Source organism: Pollicipes pollicipes, unplaced genomic scaffold (genome assembly GCF_011947565.3).
Source record: "Pollicipes pollicipes isolate AB1234 unplaced genomic scaffold, Ppol_2.1 Scaffold_4740;HRSCAF=5597_pilon_pilon_pilon, whole genome shotgun sequence".
In the NCBI taxonomy this organism is placed as follows: Eukaryota; Metazoa; Arthropoda; class Thecostraca; order Pollicipedomorpha; family Pollicipedidae; genus Pollicipes; species Pollicipes pollicipes.
In genome coordinates, this window is record NW_023596545.1 from 29465115 (window position 1) to 29480517 (window position 15403).

The window sequence follows — 15403 nt, forward strand, 5'->3', positions numbered from 1 at the left end:
CGCGGCCCTAGCTGGCCCCGCCGGCTCGCGCCATGGCACCGGTGGCGGGCGCGGCAGCGGGCGCGAGGGTCGCGGACCGGGCGAACGGAGCGAGCCCGAGGGCATCGCTGGCCTGGTCATGAGCGTTATCCGGACCTGTCTGCAGGGACTGAATGTTACAAAAAACGACATCGACCGAGCGCAGTCGCCTCCCTGCACAGAACAACCCAAGCTGTATTCGTGCATGTGTTCAAAGCATTGATAGTTTTCCTTTCTTTCTAGTAATAGCTTGGCGCTCTGCCCCTTTTTTACAATTATGTTGTGCAATTTCGGTGCGAGAAGAGCCGTGTTTGTGTCACTCTCTTGCGCTGAATATAACAATAGTTTCCACATTTGTGTTGCTCAACGACTTGTTTGCCCTGTTCTGTGATCGGCTTGCTTCCGGCCGCGGTGTGTTCGTCGTGGTAATCCATCGTGCCCCGCTGGCGTCACCGGAGGCGGCAGCGGCGGCAGTGGCGGTAGCGGTGGCGGTAGCGTCGGTGTCAGTGCTTCGGACCGCCGGGTCTGGGTCAACGCTGCTGGTGGCGGCTTCTAGAGCAACGGCGGCGGCCGTGTCGAGATCGGCGCCGCGGGTGGTGGCGTGGCGAGCGGTGGTGCGGGAGGCCTGCCGCCCGGCCAGACTGCGGCGGCCGGCGGTGTCGCACCCGACAGATGGCGGTGCAGCATTTCCTCATTCCATTCCTACTTGAAAAAATACGGTAATTATTTGAAACCACCTAGCGGACAATTCAGGTATAAATAATAAGTGATCAGTGTTGACAGTTAGAGAAAGCCATGTCTTGAGAATTTCATATAAGCACGTCAGATGATCACTAAATCTTATGACCGATAAATCCGCCACATTCAACGCAAGAGGTCTCAATAACTTCTCGAAGAGAAAAGACGCTCGTTATTTCCCAGAAGTGAACAGGCGGACATAATTTGCCCTTCAAGAGGTGCATGTAGCTAAAATAAGACTAGATGTAAGTAATTGAATCAATAACAAATACAGAAGGAAGCGCCATCTTTCTTCACCTGACAATAAATGGTTATTACATCAAAAATAATAATCTATGAGGTCCTACAGATCGCGACGAACCACACTTTTAAAAAGAGTCTTTGAGTTATCCAATCCTGACAATCACGACAACGTAATAGTATGCGGTGACTGGAGCTTAATCATGAACCCAGAAATATATGCATATAATTATACACCCAGAGACAAAAGGCCAAGAGCCCGTAGTGTCGTCACACAAAAGTGCGGTAATTTGAATATCCATGATGTCTCACGAATACTGAATAGTAATACAAATCAGTTTTCTTTGAGAAAAATAACCCAGCGAAATGTGGACGAACTGACTAATTTTTTACTACTGACTCAATCCTGAATAAAACCTTATCATGGCGTATAATCCCCGCATATAGATCAGATCATCCACGAATCACCTAACGGCTTAATTTTAACAATAATACAAGAGGAAAAGGGTTTTGGAAATTAAATTGCCCACTGCTTAAAACTTTGGATTATCTAGACCTTATCAAAACAGTCATTCAAGAGACAATTTATTGTTAAGCATCTCCGGTATACGAGTCATAGGGAGACAGCATGAAATCTAGAAAAGACATCAAAATGACGACAATGATGGTCTTTTGCTAGAAATGCTTTAATGAACATGCGATAAAAACTGTGTCATATTCAACAAGAAATATAAGCGAAAGTGCGGAAAACACAAAAGCTCACCATAAGAGGTCTCCAGGTGCCAGCCATTGCCAAATCCGTCCGAGGAAGACATTGAGAGCATCTTCTTTAAGCAGTCTGAGATACAAAATATTGGAACTGACTGCAAATGACAGGGGAATAATTTGCTCCCGCGCTCGCTTGTATAAAGAAGGCAAAACAGTTTTGTCTGGCTGTTTTTTGAAATTGGAAGCAAGAAACATCGAAAGTAAGCTGATGCTATGTCTAAACGTAGGCGATCGTGAGCTATATAGTGACGATGAAATGTTCTCAGAACTTAGCGAGCATTTCGAGAAATTATTTTAAAAAGCCTAAGCAATTCCAGACAGCTTGCATTTGCACGGTATATTGACAGCACAGGGTGTCCTAAACTCACAATAGCTGAGTCGAAGCCACTCAAACTAGATATTTCACTTGAGGACCTCGGAAAAACGTTAAAAAAAGATTAGTTGCAATACATGCCCCGTCTCTGACGTCTTTCCAAAAAAAAATTGAAAAGTTTTTTGGGGAATTTTGTGCATAAGTTTTGAATAGCGGGATTAAAAAGGACAACTTTCCACAACACAATGAGAAGGCCTTGTTACTTTTGTGCCCAAGCCGTCCCAAGCCTGAGAACGTTATATCTAGCTCGTGACCCATCAGCCTTCTAAAATCTTCTTACAAAATGTCATCTGAAACAGCAGCAAATCAGTTAAAAAAGGTATTACATTCAGTTATACAGCCAGATCAAACATATTTTTTTGAAAATCGAGTTGTTGGTGAAAATGCTCGGGTGGTATGTTATATGTTGTGGAATGCATATACAAATGATAAAAAGGGCATGCTGCTTTCTGTCGATTTGAAATCCATATTTGATGCGATGAGCTGGAACTTTATAGAAAACTGCTTACATGAGTTTAATTTTGGCACAAAACTCATAAATACTTTTTGGATGTTTGCACAATATACGTTTGCCTCGCATTGTCTACAATGGTCATCCGTCGAAGCACACGGTACGTCTGGAGAAAGGTTGCAGACAAGGAGACCCCGTATCATGATGTTTTTTCATTATACGAAGCGAAATTCTGGCAAATCGAATAAGACAAAACAATATTATACGAGAATTTATGCTAAGCGAAGCACTCGATTAAGTTATCCAATGCGCCAGTGATATAACTTTTTTGCTAGCCAACATAGAAGAAAGTCTGCGTAAAGTTTGTGATGGCCTTGATTGATTTGCAAAGTTCTCTGGTCTTAAAGCGAATGTCTCAAAAGGTCATGTCATGTGGATTGGTAACGAGACACGAGTGAAAAGATATCCCCTCACATTGACACAAAAGATATGCCGCATATTCTCGAACCAAAGCGCCACAATAATGCCGAGGAAAACACGTCCTTACATAAGGAAGCAATCTTGAGAACAATCAGAATGGAGCAAAACAAGTCATCTTACTTTGACCGAAAAAAATAGTTGTAGCAAGAACGTTATTGCTGTCTCAGATGACTCATATTTTGTACTCGCCTCTAGACCCCAGCCTTACTGCAATTAACTAAATCACTAAAATATTTCACTTTTTTCGAGGCTCAAAAAGAAGCCCAATAAAAATATTATTGTGTCAGTCTTTGTTCGACAACGGTTTAGCGATGACTGACATAGAATCATCTGTGAAATCCCCCAAATGAAATGGTTCAAAAGATTCATGACGGACAAAAGCTTCACTCGGTACCTTCTTGTGACACACAAAGTTCAAACGGAATGTGTTTGGAACTTCGATGTAGCGGCATCGAAGAAGCTATCAGCTAATGTGACAAACCCTTCATGGAGAAGACGTAGTTTCTGCTTGGATTTCATTTTCGAAAGCATCTTTATACCCCATGAACTTTTTACAACGGTGCATATTCAACTCTGATGTCACCAAGTTTAAAAGTGGAAATTATAACAGTTGGGTGAAAAGAGGCGTAACATCTATTGGAGATCTCTCCGAGGACAAGAAACTGATAACAATGCAAATTTTAAAGAAAAATACAATATTCCCTGCGTACAGTTTGAATATTACAGGCAATTGCGCAGTCTGCCAGGATCCCTGAAAAGAGATCAGGAAAAGGAATGGTATCAGCAACCACCAATCCCAGTACGCGTGCAATACCACCTGGAAATACAACAATTACCTTTTTTGCAAGAGCGTTGTTTGGAAATGGACACGAAGCACAAAATGACAGTAGAATCAGGAACAAGTGGATCAGAGGCATTACAGCTTTTGAACGGCTATCGGTTATAAATGTAAGGAACTCTACCAGCTCAATTCGATACACGTTCTTTCAGCTCAAGCTAGTCATGCAAATCTTAATGACAAACATTTTCTTTAGCCTAATATGAGTGAATAAAAGCGATCTATGTTCGTTTTGTGGGAAGTTCGAAAATTTTCAAGACTGATCTTTTACTTAAGATGTGCTAAAAAATTCTGGCCTGTGATTTCTCGATATCTTTCAGCATACGGCCTTGGAACAACTCAGCAACGAAGTAAAAATATTCGGTGAGTGAAACGGTACAGTTATAACCCAGTATCTCCAAAGCTGCAAACTATGTTATGTACGATGCAATACGTCAATAAATTTGCCCATACTCCAATTACTTTAAAGCACTGCTCAAGAGAGACTTTGATGCTGAAAAAATACTTACTGATACTGACAGACAGCATAACAAAGTGGAGATTTTAAGAAAAAGAAAATGCTTGATGGGCAGATCCAACTTCTGATACTGAATAATGGACAGACATAGCTTTGGTAAGATAGTCAAAAGCCTCTTTTTTTCTCCAGCCTGTACTTAGCCCTCTTTCCTCAACGTCCCCCTAGTCATGCTGTCCGCCTCGGTCCCTTAAGCGTGCCTCCAGTATTGACGCGGCTGGCTGCCTGGCGCTCCTGCGCGCGTCGCTGCGCGCCCCACAGCGTGGCCCTGTCACTGCTACCGCTGATGCCTCGAGCCTATCGACATTGCCTCCTCCACCGACCCTGCTGCTGCCCCCCCCCCCCCCCCCCCCTGCCGCCGAAGCTGCCGCCGCCGCTGCTCCCACCGAGCTGTGTGCAGCCGTGCTTAGTCACGCAGCCGTCCCGGACTCTCGTGAAATGTCTGTTTCGCACAGTTGTGTGTCTGTAGCTGAGTAAAGGATGTCGCGATGTCATGGGTATTCGTTTGTGTCTTGTATTTTGAAGGATACTGTCCTGTCGCTGAATATATTACTAGACCTGAAGGGCAGCTGATAGGACTGTTCTGCTGAAGGTGTGAAGCTGGTAATCGTCTTTTTTGTCGTGTGGTCGCATGAAATAAGGCTATTTACCTTGAGTAAAAACGCATTGTTAGGACGTAAAAATGGATAAAACGCATTGAAAAAAGTCTCGTGATACTGATGGGAGCACTATTTACTGCTTTTTACCTTTGTTTTGACGTCATTTGCCAGGTTTTCTTCGTAGTGGGTGTTGCGAGAACGCACGCTTCCTCTATTAGTTTTGGCGGTCACTATCGATCATTTGAGAAGAAGTGCTGGACTCATTTGGCTTTCCCAGAAAGTTACTGACGATGTTGTCAAGACCTGCATTTTTACACAGAAGGGGCTAGTTGGGCTATTAAATTCTTCCACCAGCTACATCATGCTTTCCTAAAACTCGCTATCGACAGTTTAATGCGCTCGGCTATCCACAAAAACTATCAACTTTTTCAGTCACCGGCGTCTCTCCGACGTTTGCCATAATGGCAACGAATCCATTGCTCGCTAGCCCACTTGGCTCACTGGCTCCCTTGGCGCATTCAGACACCATCATATGATGTCCCATGTTAAATGTGTAGCGTACTCAATTTAGTAGCCATGTTCCGCACATCGCTATTATGTCTGGGCCAATTGCAATGTCTTCCCCCCAGAAAGCCCCCTAAGTTGAACCGGGCTGATCCAGCCCTTGCTAGTGCTTGGCGCACACGGAAGCAGGACCGGGCAATTCTACGATGCCAATTAGCTTGACAGGAAGCCAGAAATTGTGAAAATTGGAATTTTTCTTCGGCTGCGCTGGCCTCTCCGCCCGAGAGCGGTATTCCCACTTTGATTGGGAGGAAGAAGATGTCCATAACCTGGAGAAGATCATTGATTAGTTTGATAGGTTCTGTATCCCAAGAGAGAACACAATTGTGGAAAGGTGCAACTTTCATAAGAGGGCCCAGCAACCAGGTCAGACTGTCATGCAGCATGCCTCAGCTCTCCGCACCCTGACTGTAACATGCAAGTTTGGCCCAAACCTTGATGAAATGATCCAGGATGGACCGTCCATGGGTCTCAGTGAGATGTCAGCTGTGATGCAGCTCCTGAAACACCCTGATCTGACCCTGCGAAAAGCAATTGAGGTGGCAATCCTGGAGGAGCCAGCCCAAAAGGACCAACAGCTGTTGTGCATAAAGGAACCTGAGGTGTGCACTGTACGCACCAACATTGCAGCCAGATCCAGACGTCCCACCAACCAGGTGCCGGCAAGCAAGCCATGGGGCAAAGCAGCTGAGCCAAACTGGAAGAACACAAAGCCATGTGGTCGTTGTGGCTTCACTATCCACACTGAACGCCAGTGCCCAGCTAATGGAATAACTTGTAAGAAGTGCAAACGAGTAGGTCACTTCTCATCGATGTGTCGTTGCCGCACAGTACAAAAAGAAGTGACTGAAGATAATGACACTGAAACCCAAGTGAGTGGACAAACACCAAACTTCTTCTTGGGAGCAGTGAACTCCCAGACAAGTGATGGCTCATTCTTCTGACCATCAACAAAAGCTACATAACATTCAAAACTGACACTGGAGCTGAAGTGTCAGTGATGACTGAAGATGTGTGGGGCTCTTTGAAGGAGCCACCAACCCTGACCAAGCCGCAAACTCGCCTGACCAGCCCTGGAAGAGAACTGCAGTGTGTGGGTGAGTCTAGGGCAACCACCCTGCACAAAGGCCAAACCTACTCATTCAAAGTGGTGGTTGTTAAGGGCCAAATGGCCAACAGCCCCCTGGCCAGAGATGTTGCTATCAGGATGGGCCTGGAGGCCAGACTGAATGAAGTCACGACTGGCAAGGGTGTAGGACTGATGAAAATCACACCTTTCGAGATAGAGCTGAGGGATGACGCTGAACCGTTCTGCTTGTCCACAGCTCGAAGCGTCCCCTTCCCGCTTATGGACGAAGTTAAAGTTGAACTGGAGCGGATGCCGGCGGAAGGTGTTACAAAAAGCGTGACAAAGCCCACAGAATGGTGTGCACGAATGGTGCCGGTGACGAAGAGCAGCGGCCAAGTAAGGATATGTGTGGACCTCCAGCGCCTGAATAAGGCTGTGAAGAGGGAACACTTGGTGCTGCCAACGCTGGATGATATCGCGCCCAACCTAGCTGGCCCAACTGTATTCAGCAGCGTGAATGCTGAAAGCGGTCTCTGGCAGGATTCTCTGGATGAGGAAAGCCAGGAACTGACCAAATTCATTACCCTGTTTGGCAGGTTTTGCTTTCAGAGGGTACCGTTCGGCATTACCTCTGCAACTGAAATCTTTCAGAGAAAGGTGCAGGAGCTGCTCGAGGGTCATGGCAGTGTTGAAGTCATCGTGGACGACATCCTCGTCCATGGACACACACGTGCCAAACATGACGTCCGCCTGAAGAAGGTGATGGAAACTGTGAGTCGTTCTGGCCTGCAAAGTAACTACCAGAAGTGCCAGTTCAGAAAGGAAGAGCTGGTGTACCTCGGACACGTCATTAGAGCCAACGGCATCAAGCCCGATCAAGAGAAGATTCCGGCTCTGAAGGACATGCCGGCACCCACCAAGGTGGAAGAGCTCCGCAGAGTCCTGGGCATGATGACCTACCTGGGCAGGTTTATGCCAAACTTGTCCACAACAATGAAGCCCTTGTCAGACCTGCTGAAGGCAGATGCAGCCTGGGAGTGGGGACCTCACCAGGCTCAAGCATTCGAAGCTTGCAAGGAGCTCCTGGGCAAGTTTCCCAGCCTCAAGTTCTATGACGTTTCTCTGCCCACCGTGGTAGCCGCTGATGCAAGCTCCTATGGCCTGGGAGCACTGCTTCATCAAGAGCACTCAGGCGTCCTGAAACCAGTGGCGTTCTGCTCGAGAAGTCTGACCGAGACCGAGCAGAGGTACGCCTAAATTGAAAATGAGTGTCTCGCTGCAGTATGAGTTCACGAGGTACCCAGCGGGTCTGCCAAGTTTCACACTGCTGACAGATCACAAGCCCCTGGTCCCTCTGCTGAGCACCAAACCGCTACATCAAGCTCCGCTGCGCTGCCAGCGACTCCTTCTGCGGATATTGAAGTTCAACTTTCAAGTCCATCACATCGCAGGCAAGCATCTGGTGGTCCCCGACACGCTGTCCCGCAGCCCGCTGACTGATGCCGACTCTGGTCGCAGCCACGCCCTGCCAAGCGAAGTAGCGGCATACGTGGATGCTGTCCAAAAGTCTTGGCCAGCATCCGACTCTAAGCTGCAGGATTTCAAGACAGCGACCAGAAGAGACGAAGAGCTACGGTTCGTCTCCAAGGCCATCACCGACAGCTGGCTACGTCATGCGACAGCAGTGCCGCCGAGTCTGGTCCCGTACTTTTCATTGCGGAGTGACCTGTCAACATGTGACCGCCTCATCACGTTCCAGGGTCGGATCGTGGTCCCAAGAGTCCAGCGACGAGACGTGCTCCAGGGCCTGCACGCCAGTCAACATGGCCTGTCGTCGTGCAGGGAGCGGGCGAAGTCATCAATCTGGTGGCCGAACATCAGCCAAGACCTGAAAACATGGTCCTGGCCTGCGAATGGTGCCGTCATCGCCGCCCGTCTCAACGACAAGAGCCGATGAAGCCGTCCAAGCTGCCATCTCAGCCGTGGTTAAAGCTCGTGACGGACCTGTTTGAGTACCACGGCCACCAGTACCTGGTCCTGGTGGACTATTACAGCAAGTGGATCGAAGTCAAAAGTCTGATTGCGACAACCTCGGAAGCAGTTTGCCAAAAAATGAAAGAAGTCTTCACAGTACACGGATTCCCGGACCACATCCATTCCGACAATGGCCCACAGTTCGCCTCAAAGATATTCCGCGAGTTCGCGGCACAGTGCAGGTTCCAGCACACTACGTCGAGCCCGCACTTCCATCAGGTCAACGGCCTGGCCGAACGTGTCGTCCAAACGGTCAGGAAGATCATGGAGCTTGGCGATCCCATGGTTGGTCTTCTAAATCATCGCACCATACCATGCTCCACAACCGGGGTCAGATATGCTGAGGCGCTGATGTCCCGAAAACTTCGGACGCGACTGCCCTTGCTGGAAACACAGCTCCAGCCACGAGTGGTCAGCCACGACAAGCTCAAGGAGCGCGACTACCGCCCAAAGCAGCTGCAGAAGTCTACTTACGACTGGCGTCCGAAGCGCGTGACCTGCCACTTCTTAGAGACGGCATCAAGTCCTGCTGAAGACGGACCAAGAGAACAAATGTTCACGTTCCGGTACCGTCACTGCCTCGAACCCAAGTTCCAGAACCTACTGGGTGACAACACCAGCGAGGACGTTCCGGAGGAACAGAAAACACATTGCTCATCCTACGCCGACGCAGCTAAGACCAACTCCAGACATCCTGGAAAACGGTGCCACGCCGCTTGGTCCTTCGACATCTCCCGACCGCGACGACACCATCGTGACGTCACTCGAACCAGGTCTGTCGCCCAATCCCAACGCCGGTCTGGCAGATCCTGGCGACCGTCCTGCTTTCCCACGACGTTCGCAGCGCACCCGTCACCAGCCGGCGCGCCTCGCTGACTATTTTTGTTAACGGGGAGATGTCATGTGATGTCCTATATTAAATGTATGGCGTCCCCAATTTAGGAGCCAGTTCCCCCACATCGCTATCGTGCCTTGTGCTCCACCGTTGTACCTTGGCGCAATTTCGTTGGACTCCGTGGGGCAGTTCGAATACAGACGTCAACTGTAGAACGCCGCGCGTGTGATCCGGAACTGGGAAGACTCGAAGGAACAGATAACAAGACAGACACTCTAGTGTTGCCAGCTTGATTGTTAACACGCGCTCGGGTGGGGGGTCAAATTAGCCCCCCCCTCCGAAGGTTCTTCCAGAATGGTTTCCGAACGGCGCGGCGTAGCCGCGCAAAATTTTGCATAGCTATAGACAATTGAATAGCGGATCGTTTGGCATCAATAATTTAGATGTACCTTGTAAGGTCGCTGACCTATGGCAGGTAAAAGTCAGGCCATGGTTTCAGCGAAGACAAAGCCATACATCTCTGAGATGCTTTCTTAGGCAACACAACAGTTGAATAAGCAAATTTAATTGACCTAAGGTGAGGTATGAAGATCACACCTAGGTCACAGCCAGCCTGTTTTGTTACTCTAGGGATACTCTTACTGTATGGAATAGTTTCTGGTGCTCATTTCGAGTTTATTGATGGCAGGAACCGCATTATACATCTTGCATGGACTTCTTAAAGGTTAGAACAGGTCACTTACCTAAAATGACCCGGGTCAACATTTTGTTTTAGGAATATACTGCTTAGCGTAACGCTTAGTCAGATGTAAAAATCAAATCAATCTTGTATGATTTTGGTCACCTTGACCTTCAAAAGGTCAAACAAGGTCACCGGCCTTGAATGAGAATGTGAGTTTTTGCTCAGAAACGGTTATCTAGGTCCTGGGGGCACTTTGGAGACCAACCTGGAACTTTAACTTTTTTGACCTTTTTGACCCGAAGGTCATGACCTAGGAACCTGAAACTTTGACCTAAGTGAGTTCACGTACAGGTCAACATATCCTGTAAGTTTGATGTCTCTAGCTTTCTTAGTTACCGAGATCTTAGGGGGGTCAAATTGACCCCCACCCAAGCGAAGGGTAACTAGCCGGCCACCCGAGCGTGTGTTAAAATATAGCATCTACCCAAGTATAGATCCATGAACTTACTCAAGTATGCTTGCCTCTAATGGTTGCGTATTTTAAGTATCTAATATTAACATGCTTAAGCAGCGCAGGAGCCAGAACATTGGTAAGGGGAGGATTGAAAGAGGTTCCTGCTGATGAAAGACCCCCCAAAATCTCCGAATATGACCCCCTTAATCTCAACGGCGAGGGTGGGGCCCAGTTTTGTTCGTTGCATTTGTCTTAACTCGTTTTACTGGAACAAAAACCAGAAGGCACCCGAAAATTCAGTTTTGTTTGCAAATTGAGGTCAATAAACTGAAGGAAATGGTCGTTAAATGACTGCATGGAATAATCCACCGGTGCAATTCATTTACGATGGTCCAGTGGGCTCTTGCTACATCATTATAGCTCAGAGGCTTGGCCAGGATTTTCCTGGGTTCTACAGAGGTACTGAAGCCCTCGTGGACGTAGACTGTAGGTAAAAATGGGATCACAAAGTTCTGTTAACATAGCCGAACCATGTTCGCCCATCATTGTTCAATCTTCAGTCTGATTCAACCAGTCATACACAATTTTGTAACGTATTTTTAAACATGCGCGTTCGCCGGTCTTGAAACAGAAACCTGACGTCCAGCATTGCAGCCTCTACAGCCAACGCAGCGTTGGCCTTGTGGCTAACACTAGGTTGGTGCCCAACAGGTGCTGGTGCCCATTCGTGCGGTTGGAATAAAGTCCTGGCTTAAATTTTACCTGTGTGATTTTTTTTACTCGTCACAGGAACGGATAGGCGTTCACTGCCCTGCGAACTAGTACTGACATCTGGTGGTGGAATTGGAAGAGTAAAGGCAGAATCTCTATATTTTGTGTCGCTGTAATTGTTAGGCCATTCAGAGAGCGACCTCAAAATTACAGCGGGCCAAATGTGGGACCTAATGTGATGTTTAGAAGGCGCGAATTAAGTTTGCGAAACTTACTGGAACTGAGACAAGATTTTACGACTGTCATTCTGGAGCGCCTGGTACCATCTGCGTCGGACAATACCGTTCGATTGTATGGAGACTCTAACTCGGCCGGAGTTTCTCTGACTCGTAAGATTGCGAACGCGCAGGCGCAAAACGCATGATGTTATTCGCTACGCAAGTGAATTCTGCTGAGTAATGCACGTTCTCAGGCAAAAATGGGCTTTTCATTTCGACCCGATTTTGATCTATGCTGTTAGATACTAATGGCACCATTTACCTTTTCCAGGAATGGGTCCCGTGGGTAGCACATACGGGGCACATTATCGTTCCCGACCATTCCCAAGGGGCTGAGGAGAGCCGAACGACTGCCATTCTGGCGACGCTGGGAACGAGGGCGGCCCTGGTCAATTCGGAGCCCCTTAGAGACATGGATCATCAGTCGGTCATCTCCCTGACGCGAGAAGCGCTCTAACCCGTAAAGTTGGCCCCAGGTCAACGCAGAAGCCCTCATTGAAGCCACAAGATCCTTTACTTGCCACATGGGTTTGATGATTATTGGTACATAAACTCAGTGCGATTGAACGTGTCCTTGGTTGAAATGGAGTGAAGGTCTCCCAGTTCGACACTGGAGCCCTGGCCGATACAAGGCTCTTCCATTGTTCGCAATGGACTCTCATTATAGGTTCTCATGTCGTCTTGCATTGCTAGAGGGCCGCAATCAACGCAATAGGGCCTATGACATTTCGAGGTCCCGTCTTTTCCCCTTTTCAGAAAATGTTCTCTGGCCGACTGACCCCTTGCCGAAACAGGATAGCATGTCAGGACACTCTGGGGACAGGTGTCGTCAGTTGTAGCAACTTCGACCAACGCAAATTACAGGCCTCTTTCTCGTCCCCTGGGCCCTGACACGGAGCCGACTGTTCAATGTTAATGGTCTCTGGCCAAAATAGATCCGCACTGTCCCAGTGAATTTCCACTCGGTGCTAGAGGGCCGAGCCGATTGGATACCCGTCGCTCCGGTGGGGGGTCAACTGGACCCCCTGAGATCTCAGGAACTAAGAGGGCTAGATACACCAAATTAAGAGGGTGTGTTGACCTGTATATGAACTTACTTAAGCAACAGTCTGAGATTCCTAGCTCATGATCTACGCATCGAATAAGGTCAAACAAGTTCAGATTGCAGGCTGGTCTCCAAAGAGCCCCTAGAACCTAGATAGCTGTTCTAAGCAAAAGGCCACATGCTTATCTAAGGTCAGTGACCTCGTTTGACCTCTTGAAGGTCGTGGTGACTAAATCATACAAGATCACTTTGAGTTTTGCATTTGGATAAGCGACAAACATTACGCTAGGCAGTATGTTCCTAAAAATAAAACGTTGACCTAGGTCATCCTGGGTCAGTGAGCTAGTCCGACCTTTAAGGAGCTTATGAAAGGTATATAATGTGGTTCCTGTTATCAATAAATTATAAATGAGCACCAGAAACTACCCCACACAGAAAGCCCCAGAGTAATAAAACAGGTTGGTTTTGACCTTGTTCTGACCTTTGTACCTGACCTTAGGTCAATGTGATTTGTTCTTTCAATTATTGCGCTGCCTAGTAAAGTATCTCAGAGGTGTATGGCTTCGTCTAACACTCTTTTTAGATCAGATTGGACGAGCCCCTAGAAATTGCCTTCGCTGAAACCATGGCCTAATTTTGACTTGCCATAGGTCGGTGACCTTACACAGCACATCTTATTTTTGATGCCAAAAGATCTGCTATTCAATTGTCTACAGCTATGCAAAATTTTGCGTGGCTATGCCGCGGCGTTTGGAAACCATTTCGGAAAAGACCTTCGTGAGTCAATTTGACCCCCACCAGAGCGCGTGTTAACGGGACCTGCAGCGGGCATATCGCGTCCTTCGAACCCTCCAGCCTCTAATCGGGCCATATATCGGGCCACCGGGCCTCTAATTGAGCGTTGGTCCTGAGGAGCCTTTGAGGCCCCTGTTCAGAACTAGTTCTGTGTTCAGAGGTAGCGAAAACCCTGTATAGAAAATTGTTGAGACCAAGCGGAAGCCCAACGTAGTGCTGGGAAGGAGAGGGGACGGGCGAGTATGCAAATGGGCAGGTTCGAAGGAATCCTCCGTGCTTTACCTGAATACGTGCTGCCAATTTGATTGGCGTAGCTTCGTGATCTGATAGGATTCGACACCATAATGCAGGAACCACATAAGGCAAATCACAGCAGTGTTATCCATCCGGTGCAGGCTTCTCTTTTGTTTCGTGCTATTCATTTAGGAAAGCTTCAACGTACGTGTGAATTTGACACCTCCTAAACGGTCCTTTAGTTTATCCGATCAAGCGAGTAGCCAAATGTTTCATAAAACTTCATCAAGTAAAAGTTTCATTACTGGAACACGCGGAGCGAAGACTGCCGATCTGGCACTGTCAATAAACGGTCAATTCGCTCATTCAATTCAGTAAATGCATTCACAAACCATTCCATGCGCATTAGTTGTGTATGGTTCGAATAAAGGACTACGCGCGCCTACAGGTGTAAAACAATAGAGCGGCTAGGAAAGCACGCAAGTGAGCACGGTCGCAAGACATCCATAGATTAGAAATAACAGACCGGATGATCGGAGTGGATGCACGTTAAATCGAGCTTAGCTCCGAGAGGTCGTGGTAGCCGGTGGCAGCTCAGCTCCGAGAGGCCGCGGTGACCGGCGGCAGCTCAGCTCCGAGAGGCCGCGGTGGCCAGCGGCAGCTCAGCTCCGAGAGGCCGCGGTGGCCAGCGGCAGCTCAGCTCCGAGAGGCCGCGGTGACCGGCGGCAGCTCAGCTCCGAGGGTCCGCGGTGACCGGCGGCAGCTCAGCTCATAGAGGCCGTGGTGCCCGGCGGCAGCTCAGCTCCGAGAGGCCGTGGTGGCCAGCGGCAGCTCAGCTCCGAGAGGCCGCGGTGGCCAGCGGCAGCTCAGCTCCGAGAGGCCGTGGTGCCCGGCGGCAGCTCAGCTCCGAGAGGCCGTGGTGGCTGGCGGCAACTCAGCTCCGGGAGGCCGGGGTGGCCGGCGGCAGCTCAACTCCGAGAGGCCGGGGTGGCCGGCGGGAGACGGTTCCAGGACATCACCGCGCGCTTTCATACAGTTCCTCGTGACTTGAACAGCCATAAACGGAGTAGCTCTACCCGCTTCATGCGCAATCGGAGTCGGCTTGATCCGCGAGAGGAACTGAAGAACATGTCGCGGATTGCTGTCATCAAACCCCTCAGCTCAGACCTGAACCTCGTCACAATCCTCCCATCTCAGACCTAAACCTCGTCACTATCCTCCTACGTCAGACCTAGACATCATCACAATCATCTCACCTCAGACCTAGACACCTAAACAATCCTCTCACCTCAGACCTAGACTCCGTCACAATCCTCTCACCTCAGACCTAGATGCCGTCAGCCCCTAGCCGTGCCCCGTTAGCTGTTTGAAACAGCAAGTTACCGCTGGGGGACTCCTGCCCTCAATTAACATTTTTTCTGGTACGACGCCAGAGTTAAATGAAGCATCTTATTACCAGTATTTTGAAACTCAGTGCCTCTGAATAATCATCAGAGCTATCTTGCATCAAAATGTTGGGACTATTGACCAGGTCACGCTATTGAACGTCAACATACCTTGCTAGCGCTAGCGTACGAGCCGAATTTAAAGGCTTATTCACATAGATAGTGCTCGGTATCGCTTGACACGCTGCGAGCCCCTCAAGGGAATCATGACAACGGTGGAAACGCATTTCATCATGCT